The sequence below is a fragment of the Varanus komodoensis genome, unplaced genomic scaffold (genome assembly GCF_004798865.1).
Source record: "Varanus komodoensis strain SLA01 unplaced genomic scaffold, ASM479886v1 scaffold1, whole genome shotgun sequence".
NCBI lineage: Eukaryota > Metazoa > Chordata > Lepidosauria > Squamata > Varanidae > Varanus > Varanus komodoensis.
In genome coordinates, this window is record NW_025335268.1 from 130,579,524 (window position 1) to 130,593,233 (window position 13,710).

Below are 13,710 nucleotides of genomic sequence, written 5' to 3' on the forward strand. Positions count from 1 at the left end.
TGAGTTTGTAAACCAGAATGTACACAAGCTTTGTGTATCCTTTGCTGCTGCTTCACTCTTCCCTTTGTATGAAACAGTTTCTTACTATGACTGAATCAGGAACTAGGATTGCTTGGAATCCTGTACCATAGTTCTAAATTAGGACACAATAGAATCTGTAGTGCGCTCTGGCTTCGTGGTCTGTTTTGCTTTTTTGTACAAAGGGTGAAACAAGCAGCAGGAGAAAGGCTTGTGCAAATGCAGGAAGTTCCTGCATATACTGGCTTATTGAGTCAGGATTTGATAGTCTGAATGTGGCCATAATATTTTTAGATCTCTCCACTGTGGGAGTATCCTGTGGACTTGCAGTCTTCTTTCTTCTCTGTCCCAAGTAAATTCCCTGTCCACTTCCTTTTTCAGCATTAACAGTACTCGGTATTATTTCTGCCTGGGGTTGACATAGCTGTGACTGAATCAGAATCTGAATGCTTATACCAGTGTGCGTGCGTGTTAAGGTTTTTCTTGTGATTTTATGGTCAGATATTCGGATCCTGCAATCACTAATATGGCACACCTTTTGCCGGAAAAAGAGAAAGGGGAGTCTGCTACTGCCATCCTGTCCCATATTTCTTGATACATACTGGCATTCAGTTGTATCATCCTATTTGTGGAACACTTTCCTACGGAGGTTTGCCTCATGCTATCTTGATTTTCTGTCCAGACTCTTTGCCCAGACTCTTAATATTATATTTATCTCATGCTTGATTGTAAATGCCTGCTGAATTTGTAATTTCTGGCTGGTAAAATTATTTTGCATTGTTTTGTAACCTGGTCTGGTAGCCATTGCTGAAGTGCAGTTAATACTTTTAATGCATGTAATAATTGCATAAAAGGCCCCTGAAAGATTTGATTGGAGCTCACACTTCCTGCCCAAAGCAGTTCAGTCTAATAGTAACTAGATAAAAAAGCACTGTCTATTAGGGGTATATTGCCACTTTTTGTAGAATTATACCTACAGAGAGACCCTGAGTTCTTGTGCTTTGCTCAATAAGGTGGCAGAAGACTAAAAAATGAGAAGAAAACAGCATGGGCTGTTTTCTCTTTTTAAACAGTCTGAGTGCATGTATAATGCATGTCACGAAGTCAAATATTTCAGAGTTTCTTTCCTCAAAGGTTCCTCTAAAAGACCTCCAGATTTGCTCTTAAATGGCCCCTACCCCATTTCAAAAAGTGGCTTGGGAGTTAGGCAGCATAGCCTTTTTTTTAAAGGCGATTTTGTTAGAAAAAAAGACATACATGCCAATGAGGTATCTTATATAGGTCTTATATAGAGAAGTGGGGAATCTATAGAACATTTAAAGATTTTTTTTTTAAATAAGGGACGTTGTGAGAGACAAATTCTGGGTATGTTGTTGGTGCACACACATCTTTTAAAAATGGGCTTAGTGTATCAGAAATGTCTGATTGTGGGTGTAAGAGAAAGCCGTTGTCAGAAGCCTCTGTTTGGTTTCTGAACATAGACTAAACTTTTGCTTTAGACAGAGCCAAATACATTTTAAGAATTCTTTTTTAACCTCATGTGCCTGGACCCACAAATGTGGTGTTCAGCTAATAATAAACTTCTTTATTCTGCATGTCATCAGTGTGCAAACATTTAAAAATAGCTTTCCTGTATAGACACTGCATTTGCACCTGTGAGAACAAAGATGTAAAGAGTATTCTCCTTAAAGGTTTATTCCAAATGTTTAAGTGAATTTTAATGCTAGCAGAGAATGAGTGATTGAAAGCCGTAGGTATCAAATGTGTGATTTAAAGTTAGTCAAAGTCCGCCAAGATAATGTATCTGCCGAGACTATTAAACTTCTGATATATTCATTTTACTGTCTTTTATTCATTGAATGGATTAGGCTTTATCAAAAAGTAGGGAATTGGAAAAAGACGAAATCTTACTATACCTCAAATCTTACTATACCTTCATCAGTTTTTGCATATGCTTTAATAAAATACCTCCTGTTAATAAAATACTTTTGTATTTTCAGTACCTTATACAAATACTAAAAGAGCCTTTAAAGTTTCTTAATTCAAAAGAATTATCTCAAACATATGTTTGTACAGATAAAGCTTCATCATTTCTATATTTCTGTACAGAGAAAAGTGCTTCATGGTATACAGTTTGTAATACAGACAGTCCCTATGGTTCAAAAAGTCTCTACTGGAACTTAATAAATCAGAACAGTATAGACTAACGATGGGGGCAGGACAAAGATGGTCATGTCAGTGGAGATGCTCACCCTGTTTAAGCATTTTCAGCCTTAACAGTTAGACATCTCAACACTTGGAAAGGGTTGTGTAGGTTTTGGTAATTCCTTTCAATTTACGCTTTGTAAATTCATGATACCTTTAGGTCACTCCAATTCACTGGTGGTTTTAATGTTTCCCCCAGTTTAAAAACAATAACCTAGTTTGACTTTGGGTACTTCCACATGAGGCTTTTATGGTATTATTGCTTTGTCTCATTCAAGGAATTTTATATGGGGTCCAGAAGTTGTCTTCAACTTTGTAACCCGCCCCCCACCAGTTCATCTTTCTTTTCCTTTAATGCAGATAATCCATCAAAGAAAATATGGAAAAGATGAATAGTGCTTTCTGACTCTCGATGCCAAGAACTGTCAGTCTGGAAGCAAAAGTGGAAAAACCATGAATGTCTCTTGAGTCTTCATGCCCACTGAGAGACAAAACATATGAGTGACACTGGCTAGTGCTAAGACACAAAGAACATGGCGTCATCAAACAGAGTGTGTAGTTCGTGAGAGAGATTTGTGGTTTTTCCCTAGAGATCCTCACAGTTTTTCCACTTTCATGGAGGTCCTGTGCCCCTAACCCACACAAATGTGAAGGTTTGAAAGTCCACCTAGTTATGCGAAACCGTGGTAACTGGAACCAGTGGATACTGGGGTCCTGTTGTAATTGATACTGGTTGGCCATTGTATGAAAAGAATGATGAACTAGATAAGATCTTGCTTTGATTCAGCATGGCTCTTCAATGTTGTGAAGTACATTGAAACTGAGATGACAGATTTTCTGTGCCACGTTTTGGTTATGCATACATCAATATGCCTGTCATATTACAGCTACCTAGGCAAGTACTTAATATGTGAGTGGTGTGTGGTGAAGGGCCAATAATGAAGAATGAGTGGAGGCATTTATTTGATGGGTTGAAGGTGATAGATATGGGGGGGAACAGAATTTGTGGAAAAGGATATAACAAGCCAAGGGCATGAATATCTATAAAACAAGGACCAGAAGTTTATGTTGGATACATAAAAGGCTAGGGAACCCATGACCTAATATCAGGATTGGTGGAAGAGGTGAATTACTTTTGCAGAGAAGTTATTCATAGAGATATACAAGAGAAACAGAATAATACAATAAGAATGTCTTAGAGGACCTTACAGTAGTCAAGGTAGGAGATGATCAGCATATGAAGCAAAATTTTAGTTAAAGGGACTGATTTGAATAGGCAGAGTTTGTAAAGTAGCATAGGGATAAATGTCCCACCATGACAAGTAATCCTTGACTTTCAGGTGTTGATGAGACTCAACAGGACCCTGCTAATGTGCATACAAGACATTAAGCCAGAATTTTCCTGAATCTCGGCTCACTCTTCACAGGTAACCATGCTGATCCATGCTTCCCAGTTGGCCCCTCCTGCAAGTGTGAGTGGTTAAAGCTACTGGGAAATTTAACAGGGCAAAATATCTGCATGTGAACATAGACAACTTGCTCGTCACTCCTCTAGCAAACCTGGATCTAGAAGCCAACTTCAGTCATAGCTTCAGACTCTGGGTTATTCGACAAGCAAAAGTCAGAAGTTGCAGTTCAGATGTAACAACAAGCAGCATCCATTCCTGCTTCTGTGCTGCCAGGTACAACCACTAGCACACCAGTAAGCTAGTACTCCCCAAAACTAGCTGAAACTACTGCTTGCAGAACAGGACAAGGCAGCAGAGATCACAGAAAGAGAATCTGTGGAAAAGCAGTGTTCTGGAAGTGTTAGTTTTGGCTACTTTGCTGAGTTGCACCAGCAAACACTAGTTTCTCATTGTGCTTCCAGTCATTCTTGCCTGTGCTAATGAAGTTTAGGAACACACATATATACAATTAAAATGGTTTAATATGAGAAAGTGCAGTTGTTAATTTTATAACAAAGATACATGTCATGATTTGTAACCTGCATGTAAAAACCTAAATACTACAAAGCTAAAAGTTGCAGCAATGTCAAAGGCATGTATAAAAACATTAAAACCACAGTATTCATTCTCATTTGCTCTCTCTCTCTGTGTTAGCCCACACATGTTTAACATGTTGTCATATGTGTCTTCTTGCAATGTTACAATGCTCTAGCATTATAGCAGTTAATTGTGCATCAATTATCCCTTACGTTAGGCTTTTGTTAATTATATGTAGTGTTGCAGGACATTTTGCTGTGTTGTTGATGTTGCATTTTTGATCCTTCAGATACTACAAGCCTAGAACTGGCAGATTGCAAACACTGGATCCTGCCCTATAGGCTTTTCTTCCTTGGCACGTTCCTGACTAGTTTAGTCGTCCTCACTTGCAGAAGTAGCCAAGCAGGAAAGATTGGAAGAAGATCACCAGTATGCTTACTGGTGAATGATAGGGATTCTGGTTTATTGGTTTCTATAAACATGGCCTATATCAGAACGATAGTGGAAGTGGAACTGGATACAACTCAGGTGCACCTGAGTTTTTGTCAGCTTATAGGTAGTAGCGTATACTTTCCCACAAAGAGAACTAAAGGGGTGAAGTGAGTAGGTCTCTTGTTACCTGGAAAAAGATGTTTACCTTGGGTTTGTCATAGAGGTGTGAGGCTCCTTATGTAGCTTATCACTTAAGATAGAAAAAAAGTTTTGGGGAACTCATACTCCTTGCTGGTGGCAGAATAAACAAGAAAGGTCAACAAGAGCAAACTGCTTGACAGTTTATATTGTGTCCTTTTTATTTAAAGTGTTCTTTTACGTGTTTGAGTGCACTTGTTTAACTAGGCTTGATGATTTGCTTGAGATGTGATTGTGGACAAGGGTTATATTGACCCCAGAACAGGCAGAAGAGTGGGCTCTTTTTTTCCAAGGGTTTTTTATTTTTTAACGAAGTCTAGATTCTCATCTTGCTTGCTAGGTATATTGCTGGAACATCCAGCCTCTCTTTCCTGTTTCTGACACTTGTGTATTAGAAAGCTGATGAGAGCAGGGAAGGGGGAGCCTGCTTTTGTTCCCATTCTTGACAAAGGCAGATTATATGAAACTTTCTTTGCAAGCTGCCACAATAACCTAACACTACTAATCCATGAAAGAGCACTTACTCACTCCTCTTTCCTTTTACTGTTCCTGTTCAAAGAGAATGATCCAAAGGCTCTAAGAAGGGATGAATTGGGTGGGATGGGGGAGACCAGACGGGGCAAGGGAATAAAATAACATTAAAGATTAACGGGAATGGGAGGTATCTGTTAAACTCCAAGACAGATCAGTAATTTAGATGAATAGCAAAATCTGAACACTTGGATTATTTTTGATTGATGAGCTCTTCAGAGTACCAGTTGTACATGCTGGCTCAGGTTCATGAACTCAGCAATGGAATGCTTTTCCTTTTCCATGGCCTTCTGAATGTTGTGTCAGTTGCAAGACTAGGCGCTGCCTGTGTATTTATTCATTACATTTCTGTAATTCCCAATAGCTGATGCAGTTGATTTCCTAAGCATGTGGATGGGCATAGGTATTTACAGGATCCCTGCTTTTGATCCTGCTGTATGATCAGTTTAATTGGTTGAATGGAGCCCGCTGTTACTTGCTTAGAATAATTCTTCGTTCTACTCATATATTCAGAATAAGGGAGCTCAACATTTTGTATTGAGCCGCTTTTCAAAGATTGGCTTGCTTGAACCTTTGTTGTTCCCAAATATCTTTTGCATGTGGAAAATTAAAGTGGTGGCTTTATTGCAAGGCTTCCACTGGCTTCTGCCAGCCAAAGGAAGTAGCCTATTGGATGGGGACCTATCAAGCAAACACTGTGCCTTCAGCGTTGGAGCTGGCTTGAATACTATATAAACCCATAAACTTCATGGCCTCAGATACATCGGACTGGAACTCCTAGTTTTCAAATAGTTGGCCATACAGGCTGTGAAGCATAGGAATTGCATTTAACATGTAGAGTTAAAATGTTAACATCTAGAGTTGCATATAGAAGGTACTAGTTGGATTTAAACAGGGAGATGTTCAAACTTGCCCCAAGCCTAGAACAGTATAGAGCTGATAAAAAAAATGCCAAGAGACTTCTTGCTTCTAAATCTGCCCAGGATTTACTAGAATGGAAACCCAATCTGAAGGCATTTGGGATGGCTTAACCTTCATAAACCCTAAGCACAGATGACAGTTTTGCTTTACAGCTGCTCTGAAAAACTTGCAAGCACTTCTCAAAGTATTCTATTGAAAATTGTATCATCCACTCTGAAATAACTGCCCCATCTGGCTGTTTCATGGTGGGAGGAACTAACCTGTGAAGGACAATGGAGATTTTCTGTTAAGCAGTAGCTGTCCTTTGATATCAAGAAAGGATCTCAGTTGATAGCTTCCTAAATACAATGATGTCTTCTTAAAAAGTTGTTTTGTTTTTTTCTGGGCAGGAGGGGCAGTGATCAACTTCCCCTATATATCAGAAATTCTAAATGAAGTTGTAAATGAGAATTATGGCCACAGTGTTGATGACAATTATGGCTCAGTGTCTGGAGCTAACTGATCACTTTTGGTGGATAACATTCAGGTCCTTAATTTATCCACAACCTTGGGCATCCCATTATTCCAGAGTTAGAACAAGATACCAATTACAGAAGGTTTGGATAGAAGTTCTGTGTCCTGACCATGGTTAAAAAGATGCTACACTGTTGCCTCTGCTTTTAATCAATGCAATACAATGTACCCTTAGCAGAGTAGAAAGATGTAACTGTACCTTATTACTTTCATATTCCTAAAAGTAAATGTAAGCTGTTGTGACAGCAGTGTTTCAAAACATCCCTGCAGAAATAAACTAAATCATTTTCAAAGTTTCCAGTTAGAGTGTCAGGAAAAGCAAATGGGAAACTTATTCTGAGAACTGGTCACCCATGTGAACTTGCCTAAGCCCTTCCTCAGCTGAAGGAAGCCCTGCTCTCTGGCCCATCTTTATTAGCTACCAGTTATCAGAAGACTGTGACAGGGCCTTCTTGGAAATGGAACTGATCTTATAGTCTGCCTTACTTTTCACTTTTAGACAGGTCTGGAAAGTTTGTCTGTTTTCAAAAGTCATTTGATCTGTAATTTCAGCTGGAAGTTTTTAAATGTTGCATTTGTTTATATTTGTTTTTACCATTATGAATAGATAGTCACATTGTTACACTTAGTTACATTTGTAAGAAGTGGCTTATACATTTAATAATAATTATGGGGACCAAAGCTTATAGTGATTTTCTTATCTTAGTTTCCTGAGCTGTTTTCTGTGATAGTTTGGGGAGCTAGTAAAGAGGAAGCTTATCATTTCGTGCCGCTGCAGGGATGGCTGTTCACTTTGTGAACATTTTCTGATCTTTGACTGGCATTGGAAAAGGAAAGTTGCACTTTCATATTTGCACTCTTCTCCAACGGTACTGAAGGAAGGTATATTCTCAGTGGTGGGAAGGCTTTTCAAGAAATAACATTTTATATCTGCCTTCTCCTCACTCTCCACTTTGATGGAGAGAAGTGAACAATCTAAAGATCCTGCCCTGTTTTGTGGGAGTAGAATGCAAGCAGGTCTACTTCTAGAACTTCAGAAATAAAAGCATATATTCCATTTCTCTCTTACCAAGCCCTGTTCCACTAGCCATGTCTTCCTAAAGCCTTCTGCAAAATCCCAGATACTGAATTGAAAATAAGCACTTCAGATTTATAAATCTTAATTTACTTGACAGCCCAATCTTGCTTTTAGGTTTGCTTAAAAGTTCTTCTCTCCACACTCAATGGGACTGATTCTGTTATAAGCTGACATGGAGCTGCAATCTTAATTGTGTGCAGACTGGTCTTTTCCACAAGCTGGCATTGTTTTGATGCAGAACATGCCCAGCCCCAGTGATGTGAGATTTCTCGGACTTAATTCAAGGGTGCTCTAAAGTTGCACCATGTCAAACCAGTTTTGTTACACTAGTTGTTTTTCAAACTGCAGCTGACAGGTTTGAGTTACTGAAAATAAACAGCTTCCATCAAGCTTTTCTTCCGTCCTTCCTTCCTTCCGTCTTTCAAAAAATATTTCAGAAGAATCAGATGACAACCTTGAGAGATTAGTCTCCAGACAAAAACATTGCCGTACTCACCTTCACAGTGGATTTCTTATATGTCATTTGAGTAGATTCATATAGAATTCCATAGTGAATGTTTGCTTTTTTGAGATCTTCCTTAGCACTCTAGCACTTCCTTTGGCAGATGTATTTTGGGGTGCAGCCGAACATTTTGACATTTAAAGTATTTCATCATAGAAGAAACTGAAAAGAGTGGCTTACAGGATCTACATTGAACTAGTTGTAAAAGCTTGTTGGGAGAGCCAGTTGAGACGAACATGGATTTCAGCAGAAGAGTGAAGCCGCAGCCTTCAGCTTAAATTTTGCTGTGTCACCCGAACTAATTTATAAACTGTTTAACTGTTGTTCTTTTTAATAAAAAGGTGCATGTGTCTGTATTAATATATTCTGAATCTGTGCCACTTTTCAAATGTTGCTGTAATTATGCCCTGTGAAGACAACAGATCTAATGAATTTAGTTTAGCATCTTAGAATAACAGAGTTGGAAGGGGCCAGGAGGGTCCAACCCCATGCTCAGTGCAGTGAAGACAGGATCGAAGAATTACTACTGATGTTTTCCCTTTCCATCAGAACCGTATGCCTGTTTGATAATGCCTTCTAGGGAAAGCAAGAACACCAGAGAGCAGGAGAGAGAAAAGCTTTAATAGCATATCTCTTCCCACTATCACAATGGGTTGCCCCATTTTACTCTTCTATTGTTTTAATCTCTTGTAAGATTACCCTTGGAGATGGCTTACAAGAGATTAAAACAAGAGAGATGGAAGAGAATTATTTATCAAATACTTAGCATTCTGAGCCAGCAGTGGCTTCTACCATTTTTGGATGGCAAAGCTGCTAAACTTCTGGGAGTGAGTTGTGCCGGATCTGCATCCAGGCACAGCAGAATCCCCTCGTATAGAACAAATCTGAGCAAGAGCTTTGATGGCTGTCAATTTGTTTTAATTTGTGATGGCCTGTTGTGGGTTAGGGACAGGGACAGAGGGACAGAAATGGGAGGCAGGCTGTTGTGTTAACATGCTGAAAATTCAACTCCATTGGACTTCTGTCCCTGCACAATTTACATTCTGACTAGTCATGATATGAACAACTTTTCAGCATTAAGAGTCAGAGCTTGACAATACTTATCATCCTCTTCAGTCATCCTTTTTATTTTTTTATGTATTCCAGTATTGTAATGCTGTGGGCAAGGATTGTCTTTATTAATCTTACATAAACCACTCTGAGATCTGTTTTGGCTGAAGACAGAGGAAGAAATATTGTATGAATGTTTCAAGAAATAACTGGAAAATATAGCTTAATCCTTCCCAATGACTCTACAATGATAATAGGGATCCACAATGACATGTTATTTTCAAAAGGATGTTGAGTTGTGTCCATATATACTTTATTTATGTGAATAACTGCTCTGTGTATCTTAGAATAGCATATTTTAAATTTTAAAAGTTCTGATTTCAGTGGCAGCCAGCACACTTGGAGTCATGCTATATTTTCCATGTTGTGTCATGATTACAGCTAGGCAAACTCAGTGATCTCTTCATAGGATTCTTTTTCATATTGATCACAACTAACTTGTGTTGCCTTCTGTTTGTTTCTGTTTTCAAAGCGTAAAGTTCTCATGCATGATGAGCCAAACTGAAATCATACCCCCTTTTTGTCTTGTTTCATGGCAATGTGTCCGTACTACTGAAAATTTTAAAATCACAACTCTCAGTATGTGAATGATTGGTTATACTTTGGTTGCAATTTGAGTAGGCCCATAGAAATTTATGTAACTAAATTTATATTCTGGTAACATTCTAGTAATAGCTAATTTAGAATAAACAAAGAGTTGGACAACTGATTCGACAGGGCACAAATGAAAATCTCCCCATAGCACCTTCCCTGAAGACTAGTGGGGAGAGGAATTGGGATACTTCTCTCCAGTCAATGATTCGTTTGTTAATGACAAGATTACAATACCTGTTACAATTAAGTACAGTATGCTAAGTGTTTCTCCTGCTCCACAAGTGTGTTTCTCTCGCTTCTCCAAGAGATGGTGTGACCAGGAACTGTATGACATTGGGACATGGTCTTGTTCCCCTGACATTATCTGGCTTGCAGAAGGCTGAGTTAGACTACCCAGTCATAGTCCCCCACCCCCAGCATAGGCATGCTGAAATAAATCCCATTGATTTAAGTGGGTGTAGTATTGCTATATCTGCATCTAACTTAATGGATCAATTTCTGCGCATCATCTGGTCTTCATGCATTTTAAAGTAGTTTATTGCCTATGAAAGCCCACTCTCTGAGAAACCGGTTACTACTTTCAAGCGCTATAGCATTTTTGTCAGTTTCAAAATTGGCAGAATCTGCTTGAAATCTGGCCACTTCAGTGCTATTATTTAGAATCGCTTTCTGTGTGGAGGCAGGCACTGGGAGACAAACTTGCTGGTCTCGCACTTTAAATAGCCCTCAGATGGCTATGCGGATAGTGAGAAAACACAATACTGTGGAGGCTGTGTGATGATGTTGGCTCTGCAGTTCTATTATTAGATCACAATAACTGTAAGGGGAATGAAATGCTGTAGCTGCTGCATTGCACACTAGCACTGTTACTGAATGGGCATGATGTGTTTTAATTCTGAGCCTTGCAGGCTCCTCTTCATGCTAACTTTATGTGGAGTTTGGCCTTGTTTTTGTCCACTAAAGGTCAACAGAGGCTGCGAAGTGCCTATTGTGCTAAAGCAACCTTAAAAACTTGTCATTTAGAAGTAGACTCAAAATACTCTGTCTCTCCCTGGTCTCGGCCTGTTCCAGACAGAACACTTTTCTAAAGCGTTTGAAAGTATAATAGTGCAATTGACAAACTCTGCCTGTCAAATCCTTTCAAGTTATCCTTGTAATGTTACTTTCTGAAGTCTCTCGTCATTGTCAAGCCTGTAAAACATTTACCAGCTTACAGAAAGTACGTAGGCAAAACACTTGATTTTGTTTCAGTGTTCATTACCAATCAATACTTTGATTTGGATGAGCCAAATATGCACAGCATTGTGGGGAAGTTTTTATAGCAAGCTGCTATAAAAAGAAGGATGCGGATGGTGATGGGAGAAGAGGAACCAGGGTGGTGAGTGGGCGCCTGTATTTTTGACCATAGCTTTTGTCCTTTGCCCTCTGAATCCTGACAAGAAGACTTGGGTGGATGGTTCACATGAGCTAATGATACTTGCCTACAGTTGAAAAGGTATGTGATGTGGAAGTCTAGGGAAGATTAAATCCTCTTGATCTCCTGTTAAAATGGCCAGACTGATTTATCATGCTCTGAGGTCAAGTGGCTCCTACTGCTTAAATCATACTCAGCTTTTCTGCTCTGCTTTGTAACGGGGGACTATGGGAGCAACTAATGGAGCTCAGTTGTATCCTGTGATTATAGTACAGGGTGCAAGAATGCAGTATTGTTTCTGGAAGAGAAACAGTTGCATCTTTTAACCAGATGAAGAGATGCAAATCCAGAAGTAGAGTATCATGTTGGCTGTTAAGAACACTGAAGCTATAGTTGCAGTATACATGTGGAAAAGGCTGTTTCTCCATCATCTCTTTGAATAAACATCATAGAAAGCAAGGAGACTGCTGTTTAGCACAAAACAGCTTTGCATCTCAGAAAGCTGCTGGATCCTGTGGCAATACTAAAAAGGGATTTTAAAAAACCTTGAAATAATTAAAATCAGTTTTTAGAGGAATCAAAGAACAAGTCTGAACATGAATATTTTTGCTTTGATTTAGGTACTGACCAAATATCTAGGTATCTTCCTTATACAGTTTTTCAACAGACTTGCCTAACAAGTCTGCTGGAACCTTGTTACACAGATGTCTTGTTGCTCATTTTACTAAAATGTTTTTCTTTGCTGGTTAAATCTAGGACAATTAAGTCCTAGATTTAATTCTCCTTTTCTGTTTCTGACCTGAGTTCTATGGCTTTCCCCTAGTTTATTGGGTTTTTCAAGGATTGTCCTTGTCCAGATTTGAAGACTCTGTGGTTCCAGGAAGCTTCATCATCTCAAATCCAGATCTTGATACAAAGGGGAATACTACTGGTGGTCACCTTGGTTTGTTACGCATCCACATTAGAAAACTAAAGGCTGTATGAACAAGGAAATGAGGGAAATCTTGAGCATACAGGGGAGGGAATAAAGTGTGTGAGGAAGAAACAGCCTGGTTTGTTTTTGGAATTGAGATGCTAAACAGTATGCACAATGGAGAGTGGTAGTATAATGCTAGCAGCTCTTTTCTTCATCTTCCTGGTTTGAGATACTTATAATATTTAAGTTTGCAAATTAAAGAATCTCTGATTTAAGATTGTAGGTTATTAGATTCAGAAGTGGTGTTTAACCTCTCCAAAGTATTGGTTGGTTTGAAAATAATAATGTGGATGGTACTGACTGAAAGTAAAAAGGCACACATTTTTGTTCTCACAACAAGGTTTAAAATTACACAGTTCATTTCTTTAAAAATGTAATCCTTCATTAACTACTTTGTAAACTAGCCAAGCTCTTGATGCCCCTGCTTTAACCGACAGACTAATATCTTTAGTTGAGCTCCCCCTTTGTGTATGATCTAACATGTTATTTCAATGTTCCCCATGTGAACTAGTCAAGCTCTAATAGATTTTAGTATTTAGTCGCAATTCACATCTCATTCTCTTGTAATAGTTTCATTTACTGTGAGCACAAGAAAAGCCATGCTGGATCATACCAAAGGTCCATCCAGTCCAGAACTCTATACACATAGTGGCAAACCAGTTGCCCACAGGAAATCTTAAGTAGGATGAGTACAACAGTTCCTTCTCGTCCAAGATCCTATGATTGGTATGTGCAGGCATGCCAACTCTGATAAAGGAGGTAGCACTTAGCCAACAAGGCTCGTAACCATTGAAAGCCTCTTCCCTTATGAATCTGACTTTTTAAGTCCTCGAGATAGGAGGCCATCACCACATCACATGGCAGCAAATTCCATAGTTTAACTATATGTTGTGTAAAGAAGAACTTCCCTTTATCTCCTAAACCTCCCATCATTTAGCTTCATGGGATGATTCCAAGTTTAAGTGTTATGGGAGACAGAGAAAATGTCTCCCTTTTTACTTCCTCCACACGATGCATTATTTTAATCACCTCTACCATATTTCCCCTTATTTGTCCTTTTTCTAAGCTGAATGGTCCTAGGCATTCCTCAAAGGGGATGTGCTCCAGCTGTGTGATCATTTTTATTGCCTTGCTTTGCACATTTTCCAATTCAATAATGTGTTTTTTCAGGTAAGGTGACCAGATCTGAACACAATTTTTCTAGTGTGGTCACACCAAACATTTGTATTAGGG

At 38.9% G+C, this 13,710-nt stretch overlaps 1 protein-coding gene across 4 annotated transcripts in view; it reads left to right on the forward strand.

The window, feature by feature from the left end:
• SRGAP2 (SLIT-ROBO Rho GTPase activating protein 2) overlaps positions 1-13,710 on the forward strand; it is a 200,730-nt gene that overhangs the window by 21,436 nt on the left and 165,584 nt on the right. Inside the window, exon 2 of one of the 4 annotated variants that reach the window (XM_044446238.1) lies at positions 3,564-3,650. The exons of the other annotated variants lie outside the window; for them this stretch is intronic. The gene's annotated coding sequence lies outside the window, so the exon portion shown is untranslated. The remainder of the gene's footprint in view (positions 1-3,563; positions 3,651-13,710) is intronic. 4 annotated transcript variants of the gene reach the window in all.